The following is a 12,091-nucleotide window of genomic DNA, read 5'->3' on the forward strand; positions in this document are numbered from 1 at the left end:
CCAAATCGGAAAAATAGGTAGGAGCAAGCCCATGTAATGCTTTGTAGGTTAGCAGTAAAACCTTAATCAGACCTTGCCTTAACAGGAAGCCAGTGTAGGGAGGCTAGCACTGGAGTAATATGATCAATTTTTTTTGGTTCTAGTCAGGATTCTACCAGCCGTATTTATCACTAACTGAAGTTTATTTAGCCATATTACAACCTATGTTTTGTGATAGTTGAGTTGTTTGCTCTATAACATGTTAGTTCATATGCCTTGACATGTATGCCTAAGGCCGAGGCAATAAGAATACACCGTGACAGAATAAATTCAACCACACCTTTGTTTCATCATTTTCAGACCACTAAACAACTATTGATTTAGAACCACGTTACCCGCAAGTATAAAAAAATAAACAGGAGCTGCCTTCACTATTCCAGCACCATTTAATCTTCAACATTTTAACATCAAATCCCCTATGCTTAGTCTAATACAGTGACAACTAATATACTAAAATATACCAAAAACGATTTAGTCCAATCAATGTCCAATAAATGTAATCTCACTGTGTTCTTTGGGACCTTCAATGGTGCAGAAATGTGTTGGTATCCTTCCCTATATCTGTGCCTCGACACAATCCTGTCTCAGAGCTCTACAGACAATTCCTTTGATATCATGAATTGGTTTTTGCTCTGACATGCACTGTCAACTGTGGGACCTGATATAGACAGGTTTGTACCTTTCCAAATCATGTCCAATCAATTGAATTTACAACAGGTGGATGATCAATGAAAACAGGATGCACCTGAGCTCAAAATGAGTCTCGTATCAAAGGGTCTGAATACTTGTGTAAATAAGGTATTAATATTTTTTATATTCAACAAATGTGAAGAAAAAAATCTTGCTTTGTCGTTATGGGGTATTGTGTGTGCAGATGTCGTTTTGTGCCGTCTGCTTTGCATAATATAAGGAATGCAAAATTATTTGTACTTTTAATTTTGATAGTATATTTAGACTATTACTCAAGGACTATTTTACTGGGTGACTTTCACTTGTAGGTGTGGACTCATCTAGTGGGCTGGACACTTGACGTTTTTACCATCAGAAGCCAGAGGTTGAGGGTAAATGGGTGCCTGTCAGGGGAGCTGGCATCATCAACAGGCTCACCTCTGGGACTTCCTCTCACCACTCTGATATATACTGTATATTCTGTCGTAGCCACTACACTCTTAGAAAAAAGGGTTCCAAAAGGGTTGTTTGGCTGTCCCCATAGAATAACTATTTTTGATTCAAAGTAGAACCCTTTTTGGTTCCAGATAGAACTCTTTTGGGCTCCATGTAGGACCTCCCAAAAGGGTTCTACCTGGAACCAAAAAGGGTTCTTCAAAGGATTTTCCCATGGGGACAGCTGAAGAACCCTTTTCGGTTCTAGATCTCACCTTTTTTTCTAAGAGTGTACGAGAACCAACTCAACCTGTTGTTTGTGGACGACTCAGTAATAGTCCTTCATGCAGTTAAAACTGCTGATGATTTTGTACATTGATGCGACAGTTTATTCTTACAACTGAATGTGACAAACACTAAAGATATGTGTATTGATTTCAGGCATTAACCCCATACCCCTCAGAACACTATCATCCACAGCCAGGTGGTAGACAGCAGGTGGTAGACATCATGTTCTAGCTGGTCTGACTAGCATGGTCTAGCTGGTTTTGCTAGTGACAAGCCTTCAGTGTATTTTGGACAATAGTGACAAGCCTTCATTCACTGTGTTTTTGACACAGGTGACAAACCTTCACTGAATTTTGGACACATACAAGCTTATAATGGTGATGCTGTTATACTGGTGACGAAGCTGGTCAAGCTGGTCTGACCACGTCCAACAGTTTGGGTAGTCATTCTGGATGCATATTGTGTGAGAAGAAAAGTTCAAAATTGTTGATATCCCCACTCTGGCTGGATTCTGATAGGAATTAAACATCCCTTTTCAAGCTAGCATGACGTGACTTGATTCTGGTGACTGGCTTATTTTGGTCACCATCAAAAACACAGTGAAGTCTGGTCATCACAAAAACACAACAAAGAGACCACGGAAACACAGCGAAGGCTGGTCACCAGCATCGTCAACAGTCTCGTCCTGGTCTAGGCTGTTTTTCTCAGCAGAGGAGGCTGCCATCTTTATGCATGTGAATACTCTACACTTCAATTGTTGATCACACAGCGCTTGTGATTTACTGTAGGTTGACACAGCAAACGTACAGGCCTAAAGAAAGTCTACACCTCCATTTTGTTGTGTTACAAAGTGGGATTGAAAAATATGTAATTGTATAGTTTTTGTCATTTATCTACACAAAATACTCCATGAATACTCCATAATGTCAAAGTAAAAAAAACTAATCTGAAATGTTTTACAAATTAATAACCATTAATGAACTAAAATATAGTTGTTGCGTAAGTAGTTCAAAAGTAAAATGTGGCTTAACAAATCACATAAGTTATATGGACTCACTCTGTGTGAAATAATAGGGGGCTGACCCTTCCTCTGTCCCCCATACATACAGTGGCGGATTTAGGTATAGGCGACATGGGCAGCCGCCCAGGGAGGCATCTTGCCGGGGGCGGCACTAAGACAACACTAAGACACATCTACATTGGTTGGTTACCAAGAAGACAGTGAATGTTCCTGAGTGGCCAAGTTACAGTTTTGAGTTAAGTCTGCTTGGAAATCTGTGGCAACACTTGCAAATTGCCGTCTAGCCATGATCCACAACACCTTTACATAAACTATATAACATAGTGGGGCCTAACCCAAACCACGAAAACCACCCCCAGACCATTATTTCTCCTCCACCAAACTTTACAGTTGGCAATATGCATTCGGGCAGGTAACTCTCTCCTGGCATCCGCCAAACCCAGATTCATCCTTCAGACTGCCACCTCAATTACCTCGACTAACCTGTGCTACACATTGACTATGTACCGGTACCCCCTCTATATAGCCTCACTACTGTTATTTTACTGCTGCTCTTTAATTATTTATTATTTTTATTTTTTACTTATCCATTTTTTACTTAATACTTATTTATTTCAACTAGTTTGTTGGTTAAGGGCTTGTAATTAAGCATTTCACTGTAAGGTGAACAGGAAGAACCACTGTGGACCGCCACGACATCCAGATACCCACTGGTCCAGTGTTTTAGAACCTGGACACGTTTAGAACCTGGACAAAAGTTTATTTGAAAAGCTTACGAGTCCAGCAGACATGTAAAATACAACCATACAATACATTATTCAAAAAGGTACCAAAAAGTACAGTAAAAATAACACTTCCCTCTCAGGGGGGTGAAAACTTATATAATCGAGGTACATTTGTGTTTTATTTTGCATTCATTTCAAAGTATATTAGATTTCTTTCACTTTGACACTACAGAGTATTTTGTGTAGGTTGTTGACGATAAAATTGTCATTATATTGCTATTATATCCGTTTTAATCTTACTTTGTGAATACAATCTGAAGAAATCCAAGGTGGGTGTGGACTTTCTATAGGCACTGTATTTCAAAATGTAAACAGAGAAAACGTGAGAAGAACAAAGGAACTCTCCTCTCCCCTCTCCCAGACACCGGACACCATCAAGTCTTCGGTAAACAGCTGGAACAGGAAGCCATCATTGCTGACAGCTGTGTGCAGGGCTATAAAAGCGCAAAGTCTTCCAATGGGACAATTGAAGTCTGGTGTACAACCAAACGTATACTGTAGATCTACATAGACATCATGAGAGCCACTGCAGCCGTCCTATTGGTCCTCTGTCTCCTGACCATCAGTCATGGTAAGTTACCATCATCTGAAACATGCTTGATCAACTTGGAGTTGAAGTTTTTCTTGGTATACTCTACTCATATGTCTTTGTCTCCATAGCATGGGACTGTCAGGAGGTAGTAAACATCAAGAATCTGATGCAGATCGATGCAGGACTGGGGCAAGTGGTTGCTACGGACACAAGTCAAATCCCCTACTACCTGGTAGGTGATAAATGGATCCGTCTGCCTGGTTCCCTGAAGCATATCACTGTAGGACCAGCAGGGATCTGGGGTGTCAACAAGGACTATGCAATCTACAAGTATGTGGCCGGTAACTGGGTTCAAGCTGCAGGTAAGTGGAGAGCATTACTCAATATTTATCCAGAGGACACCTGCTTATTAGCTTTCCTGAAACCATCAGGCTGTTGAAAAAACGATTGATATTTTAAATTGTAACTTGTAGGTAATTTGGCAGTACTCACAGATATGTGCTCCTTGTTTGCTTGTCCGTCCGTCTGTCTGTCTTTGTGGTCTTCAGGCCTTCTGAAACAGTTGGATGCTGGAGGTAACCAGTTTGTTGTGGGGGCTAACATGGACGATACTCCATTTTGTCTGACAAGTAGTGCCACAGTTGGCTACAAGGGTCCAGGCTCACCCCTTCCATGGACAGGATTGCCAGGAGCTGTGAAGTACTACAGCTGCGGACCCTTTGGGTGCTGGGCAGTCAACAAGAATGATGATATTTTCTTAATGAGTGTAAGATCTGGGAAAGAGTGTGAGAGCTGGAGTAGAGTAGTAGAGGATGGAGAGTGTCAGTTATTTTAAAACTGTTTCATATTATAACTGTTGAAATTGTCCTAAAACCCTGATTGAATCTGTTTGTTTCCAGCTGAATCAAGACTGCCAAAACAACGGGTGGAGTCACATTGATGGCAAGCTTTCCATGATTGAGGTGGCAACTGATGGTAGTGTCTTTGGGGTCAACTCTGCGGGTAGTGTTTATACCAGGTAAGGTTGCTACTGAACTATGTGTATGGTCCACCACCCCCCCCCCCCAACAGTATTAACTTGAAAATGACTTGTAATAATAACTTAGAATAATAATGGTATACCTTTAATTATAACTCTGATCCTTACAGTACATGCTATGTGAATCTCCTTACACAAAAACTAAAATATTGTAGGTACATAAATAAAATCAGTTAAATATAATCAGATCTAAACTTATAGGACTTATTAAGAAATGTGTAGACAGTGTATGATAAAATATGTAAAAGTTGGATGTCCTGTAAAGCTACAGTTTGGGATAAAAAACAACAACTTCCCAGACACCCCACCACTTGTTCTGGTAAACAGCTGAGGAATGTAGTTAGAGAAATGTAACCACTCTCACATTCATACATGGAGCTACGGATGCAAAGACACAACAATTTTTTTATTTAAAAAAAAAAAATGTTTATATTTTCTTTTAAAGCTAAACATTGTTTGTTTACAATAACATTGTTTACAAACAATTGAGTAAAAGCTTACATTTTGGCTTCTAATGTGGTTGAATAAAGCTCAAGATGCAGAAGTTATATTCTTCAAAAATCTATGGCTATATTTAATTATTAAAGTCCAAAAATGGATGTACTTAAAAAAAATGGATAAGCTTTAAAACATGAACCCCAACCCTTTCTTCAACACAGAGACGGCATCACAGCCAGTAAACCAGAGGGCACCGGATGGAGCAATATCCCAATGGGCATGCTCATGGGCCACGTGACCTACGACCTGGGCCGTCTTTGGGTCGTCTCCAAGTCTGGCGGCACCATGGTGTGCACACATTAGCCTCTTCTCTGTAGCTGAAGGCCGTTCGGGATCTGTCTAAAGTTCACTTGCGAACTCATTGATCTCTCTTTCTGGAAAAGCCTTTAGTTCATTAGTTCATAAAAATCCTTCATTTTAAAACCTATTGCTCTACCTATTATTTTCAGTTCTTCAATTATCTTATTGCCATTTAAAAAAATATCAATGAAGATGTTATATTTTCTTGACCACTCCTTGATTAACACTTCAATAGATCTTTGCCATGGAGGCTATTTAAGTGTAGTGTAAACTAGGGCATGGTCATGTTGCTCACAATCCACATGGGTTTTGCTGTGCTTCAGAGGTCATCAATAGGATTGGATGGAATCCTTGTCATTGTTTATTATCTCATTATATAATCATTTCCTGCAAAAATAAAGCATTCATTTTGAAACTATTGTAATTTCTGTGTTATTGTTTTTTTTTATGATATTGAACAGAGGGATTTTAGGTTGCTCTGCCAGTGGTGATTTTAGCATCGAAATCTTGGTGGGGCAAACTCAACCAATTTTTTTTTAGATACATGCCAGCAAAGCCACTGCACAACACAAACTGCCCACAAACTGTTAGGCCCTACATAAAGCTATCCCAACAGCAGAGCTTCCTTTCAGCACCATGGAGAGAATCCTTACCACCACTACACCTAGCTCTCAGCGGAGCCTGGCAACCTGGTCTCAGAGTATTTAGTATTATTCTGTACGTAAATCCGATCCACTCAATTTAGTATGATATGTTACATTTTGTATGGGATGTATTCATTTGTGGATGTCCATTACCATTTAGTATGATATGTTACGAATTACAATTGGTAGTATATGTTAAAAATGTGCAAAGCGTACAATGTGTTACATATTCTGGTTAGGTGGCTAACGTTAGCTAGCAGACTAATGTTAGCTAGGCTAGGTTAGGGATTAAGTTTAGGAGTTAGGTTAAAGGGTTAAGATTAGGGGAACGGTTAGCTAAAAGGTTTAAGGTTAGGCGAAGGGTTAGCTAACATGTTCAGTAGTTTTAAAGTACCTAATAAATAGTAAGTAGTTGAAGTTGCTAATTAGCTAAATTGCTAAAGCTAGCCGTGATGAGATTCAAACGCGTTATACGCCCACCCATCCACCCAGACTTAAGTAATCATATGTCATACCAAACCTAACATATCATACTCATTTGAGTGTCCCAGACTTACGTTTATGAGACCAGGCTGAGCCTCGTCTGGCAGCAATACAGTTCATTCGGCCTAATTTACTGCATTTTTAAAAACATAGCTGATATGGCTGATTTGCTTAAATAAATATGGTTTACATTGATTCCTTGTGGATTTGTGTAACTTGATAAGAATCACTATCTGCTTCAATAATAGTGAATGCCGACATGAGTTTAGACTTTGAACCATACACAAACATTATTACATTCATGTTCAGTAAATGAATCATGTTTGTTCTGATCATTAGCAAACGAGCTGCGACGAGGTAGGCCTATTCCTTCAGTACTTTCAAAATGGACACTGACTGAAATTCAGATGTTAGTTCAGATAAATTCAGCAATGTGCTGAGGCCTTAAAATGGTGTAAAATAGTCATTTGTTTGAGAAATTGAAGTAATAGCATTTCTAAGGTATTTGAATAACGCGCCCCGGGATTCCACTGGCTGTTACGTAGGTGGGACGAAATCGTCCCACTGGCCCTAGAGAGGTTAATACCTTTACTCTTCTTTAAATCACCACACACACACACAGAGAGAGAGAGAGAGAGAGAGAGAGAGAGAGAGACGGTTAGCCTACCATTTGAAGTATTTTATTAGGCCTTTGTGGTCTAAAAAGGAAGGAAAATACAATCACGAGGATGCACTTTTATAGGCAATATACCGACTCTCAGACAGCGCATTGAGCAAACAAAACAACACTTGCAAAATCAACTGGAATTACATGGGTCTATAAACAAACTTTTTGTTGAAAATAAATATTTGAATGGAAAGAGACTGTCACTGGCAAACATGGTTACAGACCCAACAACATTGTATAGTGTCCCCTCCTCATGGAGAAAAACACCTGAGCTAATTATAATACACAAAGTAAGCAAAACAATTAAATGCATAAGTCAAAAATTACCTAAAATTATGAACAATATACTAATGAGATAGACCTATATAAGCAACATAACAATTGAGATGTACAAAATACAGCATAAGGGAACAATGAGCGGATAAGAGGGAAGCCATCATTTTGATTAAGACATTAATGAGCGAGTTTAAATGGACGTAGTTGATATGCCTATTTGTTTCAGCACTTTTGAAATGGACAGCAACAGAATGGGCCGTTCTTACAGTATTCTCCCTATACACCAAGTCAGAACCGTAGGATAAATAACAGGGGCATATAAGCAGACAATAAAAGCTCCTACAATATTCAATGATGACAGTTCTCTAAAACTGGCTATTGGCTACAGGTGCACCACCCGTCAGAACATTCAGCTAAGTTTTGAGGGGGAGAGGGAACAAGTTCTTATGGTGACACATGGGCTACCGGCATACTACACAACATACAGTAAGTGTTACTTTCTCAGCTACAGTTTACATATCTCCCTGGCATACTACATAATTTATGCAGCAGTTTACAATAAATATTTTTGGACTCACCATTGTTGTGCTGTGCTCACTTGAACAGGAAGGTGGCATGGCAGTCCCTCTTGTGGGCAAACTTTGTCATCATGAAACTTTGTCATCAAAGTCTGGCATTCTCTGGATGAAGTCATGCTGGATTGGTGCATGGCCAATGATTTCAACCTTTTCTGGCCCATAGTGTTGCGTGTGAATGTTTATCCTTTTAAGCTTGATAATGAGACCCTTTCAGAAAGATGTTTTCAAACCTTAAACCTAGACTTGGACCACACACCATCTCCACCGAATAGCAGGCAGGGAAAGCAAAATAGTGATTGCTTTGCGGCACTTGCAATTAGCCACTGATTCCTTCCAAACCACTCATTGTTGAATTTGTGATTTTCAACTTGTCGTGTAATGTTTATGTCCAGTGGCCGATGAGCAAAGAGATGTTTTATTTATAATTTATCTTCATATGACAAGGATTGGAAAGTATTTCCCAGTAGATTGTCAATGTGATTCATGATGATGAATGCTTGTCTTGCTAGCTAGCATGCTAGCTAAGATTTGGAAAGTATGATGTTGACATGATCAGTCCAATCAAATTTACGGTATAACGTAGCCTACAGTGTCGCCTGAAACCGCATTTTATGAATGCGGTTTCATGTGCTTCCATAGACGGCAGCATAAGAGTTCTGTATTTCTATCCAAGTCTGTACCCAAACAATTCGAGCTTCTACTTCTAAAAATGCACCTTTCCAGAAACAAGTCTCTCACTGTTGCCGCTTGCTATAGACCACCCTCTGCCCCCAGCTGTGCCCTCGACACCATATGTGAATTCATTGCCCCCCATCTATCTTCTGAGCTCGTGCTACTAGGTGACCTAAACTGGGACATGCTTAACACCCCGGCCATTCTACAACCTAAGCTTGATGCTCTCAATCTCACACAAATTATCAATGAACCTACCAGGTACAACCTCAAATCCGTAAACACGGGCACCCTCATAGACATCATCCTAACTAACTCGTCGTCCAAATACACCTCTGCTGTTTTCTATCTCAGCGATCACTGCCTCATTGACTGCATCCGTAATGGGTCTGCGACCAAACGACCACCCCTCATCACTGTCAAACGCTCCCTAAAACACTTCTGCGAGCAGGCCTTTCCAATCGGCCTGACCGGGGTATCCTGGAATGACATTGACCTCATCCCGTCAGTAGAGGATGCCTGGTTATTCTTTAAAAGTGCCTTCCTCACCATCTTAAATAAGCATGCCCCATTCAAAAAATGTAGAACTAGGAATAGATATAGTCCTTGGTTCACTTCAGACCTGTCTGCCCTTGACCAGCACAAAAGCATCCTGTGGCGTTCTGCATTAGCATCGAACAGCCCCTGTGATATGTAACTTTTCAGGGAAGTTAGGAACAAATATACACAGGCAGTTAGGAATGCTAAGACTAGCTTTTTCAAACAGAAATTTGCATCCTGTAGTACAAACTCAAAAAAGTTCTGGGACACTGTAAAGTCCATGGAGAATAAGAGCACCTCCTCCCAGCTGCCCACTGCTCTGAGGCTAGGAAACACTGTTACCACCGATAAATCCACTATAATTGAGAATTTCAACAAGCATTTCTCTACGGCTGGCCATGCTTTCCACCTGGCTATCGCTACCCCGGTCAACTGCCCGGCACCCTCCACAGCAACCCGCCAAAGCCCCCACCATTTCTCCTTCACCCAAATCCAGATAGCTGATGCTCTGAAAGAGCTGCAAAATCTGGACCCCTACAAATCAGCCGGGCTTGACAATCTGGACACTATCTTTGTAAAATTATCTGCTGAAATTGTTGCAACCCCTATTACTAGCCTGTTCAACCTCTCTTTCGTATCGTCTGAGATTCCCAAAGATTGGAAAGCTGCCACGGTCATCCCCCTCTTCAAAGGGGGTGACACTCTAGACCCAAACTGCTACAGACCTATATCTATCCTACCCTGTCTTTCTAAGGTCTTCGAAAGCGAAGTTAACAAACAGATTACCGACCATTTTGAATCCCACCGTACCTTCTCCGCTATGCAATCTGGTTTCAGAGCTGGTCATGGGTGCACCTCAGCCATCGATAAGAGACATTACTGTGCAGCCGTATACATCGACCTGGCCAAGGCATTCGACTCTGTCAATCACCACATTCTTATTGGCAGACTCGACAGCCTTGGTTTCTCAAATGATTGCCTCGTCTGGTTTACCAACTACTTCTCTGATAGAGTTCAGTGTGTCAAATTGGAGGACCTGTTGTCCGGACCTCTGGCAGTCTCTATGGGGGTGCCATAGGGTTCAATTCTCGGGCTGACTCTCTTCTCTGTATACATCAATGATTTCGCTCTTGCTGCTGGTGATTCTCTGATCCATCTCTACGAATAAGACACTAATCTGTATACTTCTGGCCCCTCTTTGGACACTGTGTTAATTAACCTCCAGACGAGCTTCAATGCCATGCAACTCTCCTTCCGTGGCCTCCAACTGCTCTTAAATGCAAGAAAAACTAAATGCATGCTATTCAATCGATCACTGCCCGCACCAACCACCCGTCCAGCATCACTACTCTGGACGGCTCTGACTTAGAATACGTGGACAACTACAAATACCTGGGTGTCTGGTTAGACTGTAAACTCTCCTTCCAGACTCACATTAAGCATCTCCAATCCAAAATGAAATCTAGAATTGGCTTCCTATATCGCAACAAAGCATCCTTCACTCATGCTGCCAAACATACCCTCGTAAAACTGACCATCCTACCGATCCTCGACTTCGGCGATGTCATCTATAAAATAGCCTCCAACACTCTACTCAACAAATTGGATGCAGTCTATCACAGTGCCATCCGTTTTGTCACCAAAGCCCCATACACTACCCACCACTGCGACCTGTACGCTCTCGTTGGTTGGCCCTCGCTTCATACATGTCGCCAAACCCACTGGCTACAGGTTATCTAGTCTCTGCTAGGTTAAGCCCCGCCTTATCTCAGCTCACTGGTCACCATAGCAGCAACCCACTCGTAGCACGGGCTCCAGCAGGTATATTTCACTGGTCACCCCCAAAGCCAATTCCTCCTTTGGTCGCCTTTCCTTCCAGTTCTCTGCTGCCAGTGACTGGAACGAACTGCAAAAATTACTGAAGCTGGAGACTCATATCTCCCTCACTAGCTTTATGCACCAGCTGTCAGAGCAGCTCACAGATCACTGCACCTGTACATAGCCCATCTGTAAACAGCCCATCTATCTACCTCATCCCCTTACTGTATTTATTTTATTTATCTTGCTCCTTTGCACCCCAGTATCTCTACTTGCACATTCATCTTCTGCACATCTACCATTCCAGTGTTTAATTGCTATATTGTAATTACTTCGCCACCATGGCCTATTTATTGCCTTATCTCCCTTATCTTACCTCATTTGCACTCACTGTATATAGACTTTTTGTTTTCTTTTTTTGTACTGTATTATTAACTGTATGTTTTGTTTATTCCATGTGTAACTCTGTGTTGTTGTATGTGTCGAATTGCTATGCTTTATCTTGGCCAGATCGCAGTTGCAAATGAGAACTTGTTCTCAACTTGCCTACCTGGTTAAATAAAGGTCAAATAAAGATATAAAAATATTCCTGCCTAATGAGCGGGCCGGCCCTGCTTAGAGGGTAGGTACTGCGGTAAAAGAAAGATATTCATAATTAAGACAAGCACACAACTCAGAATGGAGTCTATTTCATAAAAATAAAGCAGTAATCATTTGTAGCTCAAACCCTTCAGACTTTATAGACGTTTTTGTGAGAAGAACCGTTTTCAGGGTCTGCCCTGGTCTCACAAGCACTGCTCTAGCTCA

At 41.1% G+C, this 12,091-nt stretch overlaps 1 long non-coding RNA gene across 1 annotated transcript; it reads left to right on the forward strand.

The window, feature by feature from the left end:
- Positions 1 to 3,569: 3,569 nt before the first annotated feature.
- Positions 3,570 to 6,030, forward strand: LOC145861419 (uncharacterized). The gene is made up of 2 exons (XR_014381214.1): positions 3,570 to 3,808; positions 3,898 to 6,030. It is a non-coding gene; the product is annotated as an uncharacterized LOC145861419 (long non-coding RNA).
- The last annotated feature ends 6,061 nt before the right edge of the window (positions 6,031 to 12,091 follow it).

Source organism: Salmo salar, chromosome 17, assembly GCF_965601325.2.
Source record: "Salmo salar chromosome 17, fSalSal1, whole genome shotgun sequence".
Lineage (NCBI taxonomy): Eukaryota > Metazoa > Chordata > Actinopteri > Salmoniformes > Salmonidae > Salmo > Salmo salar.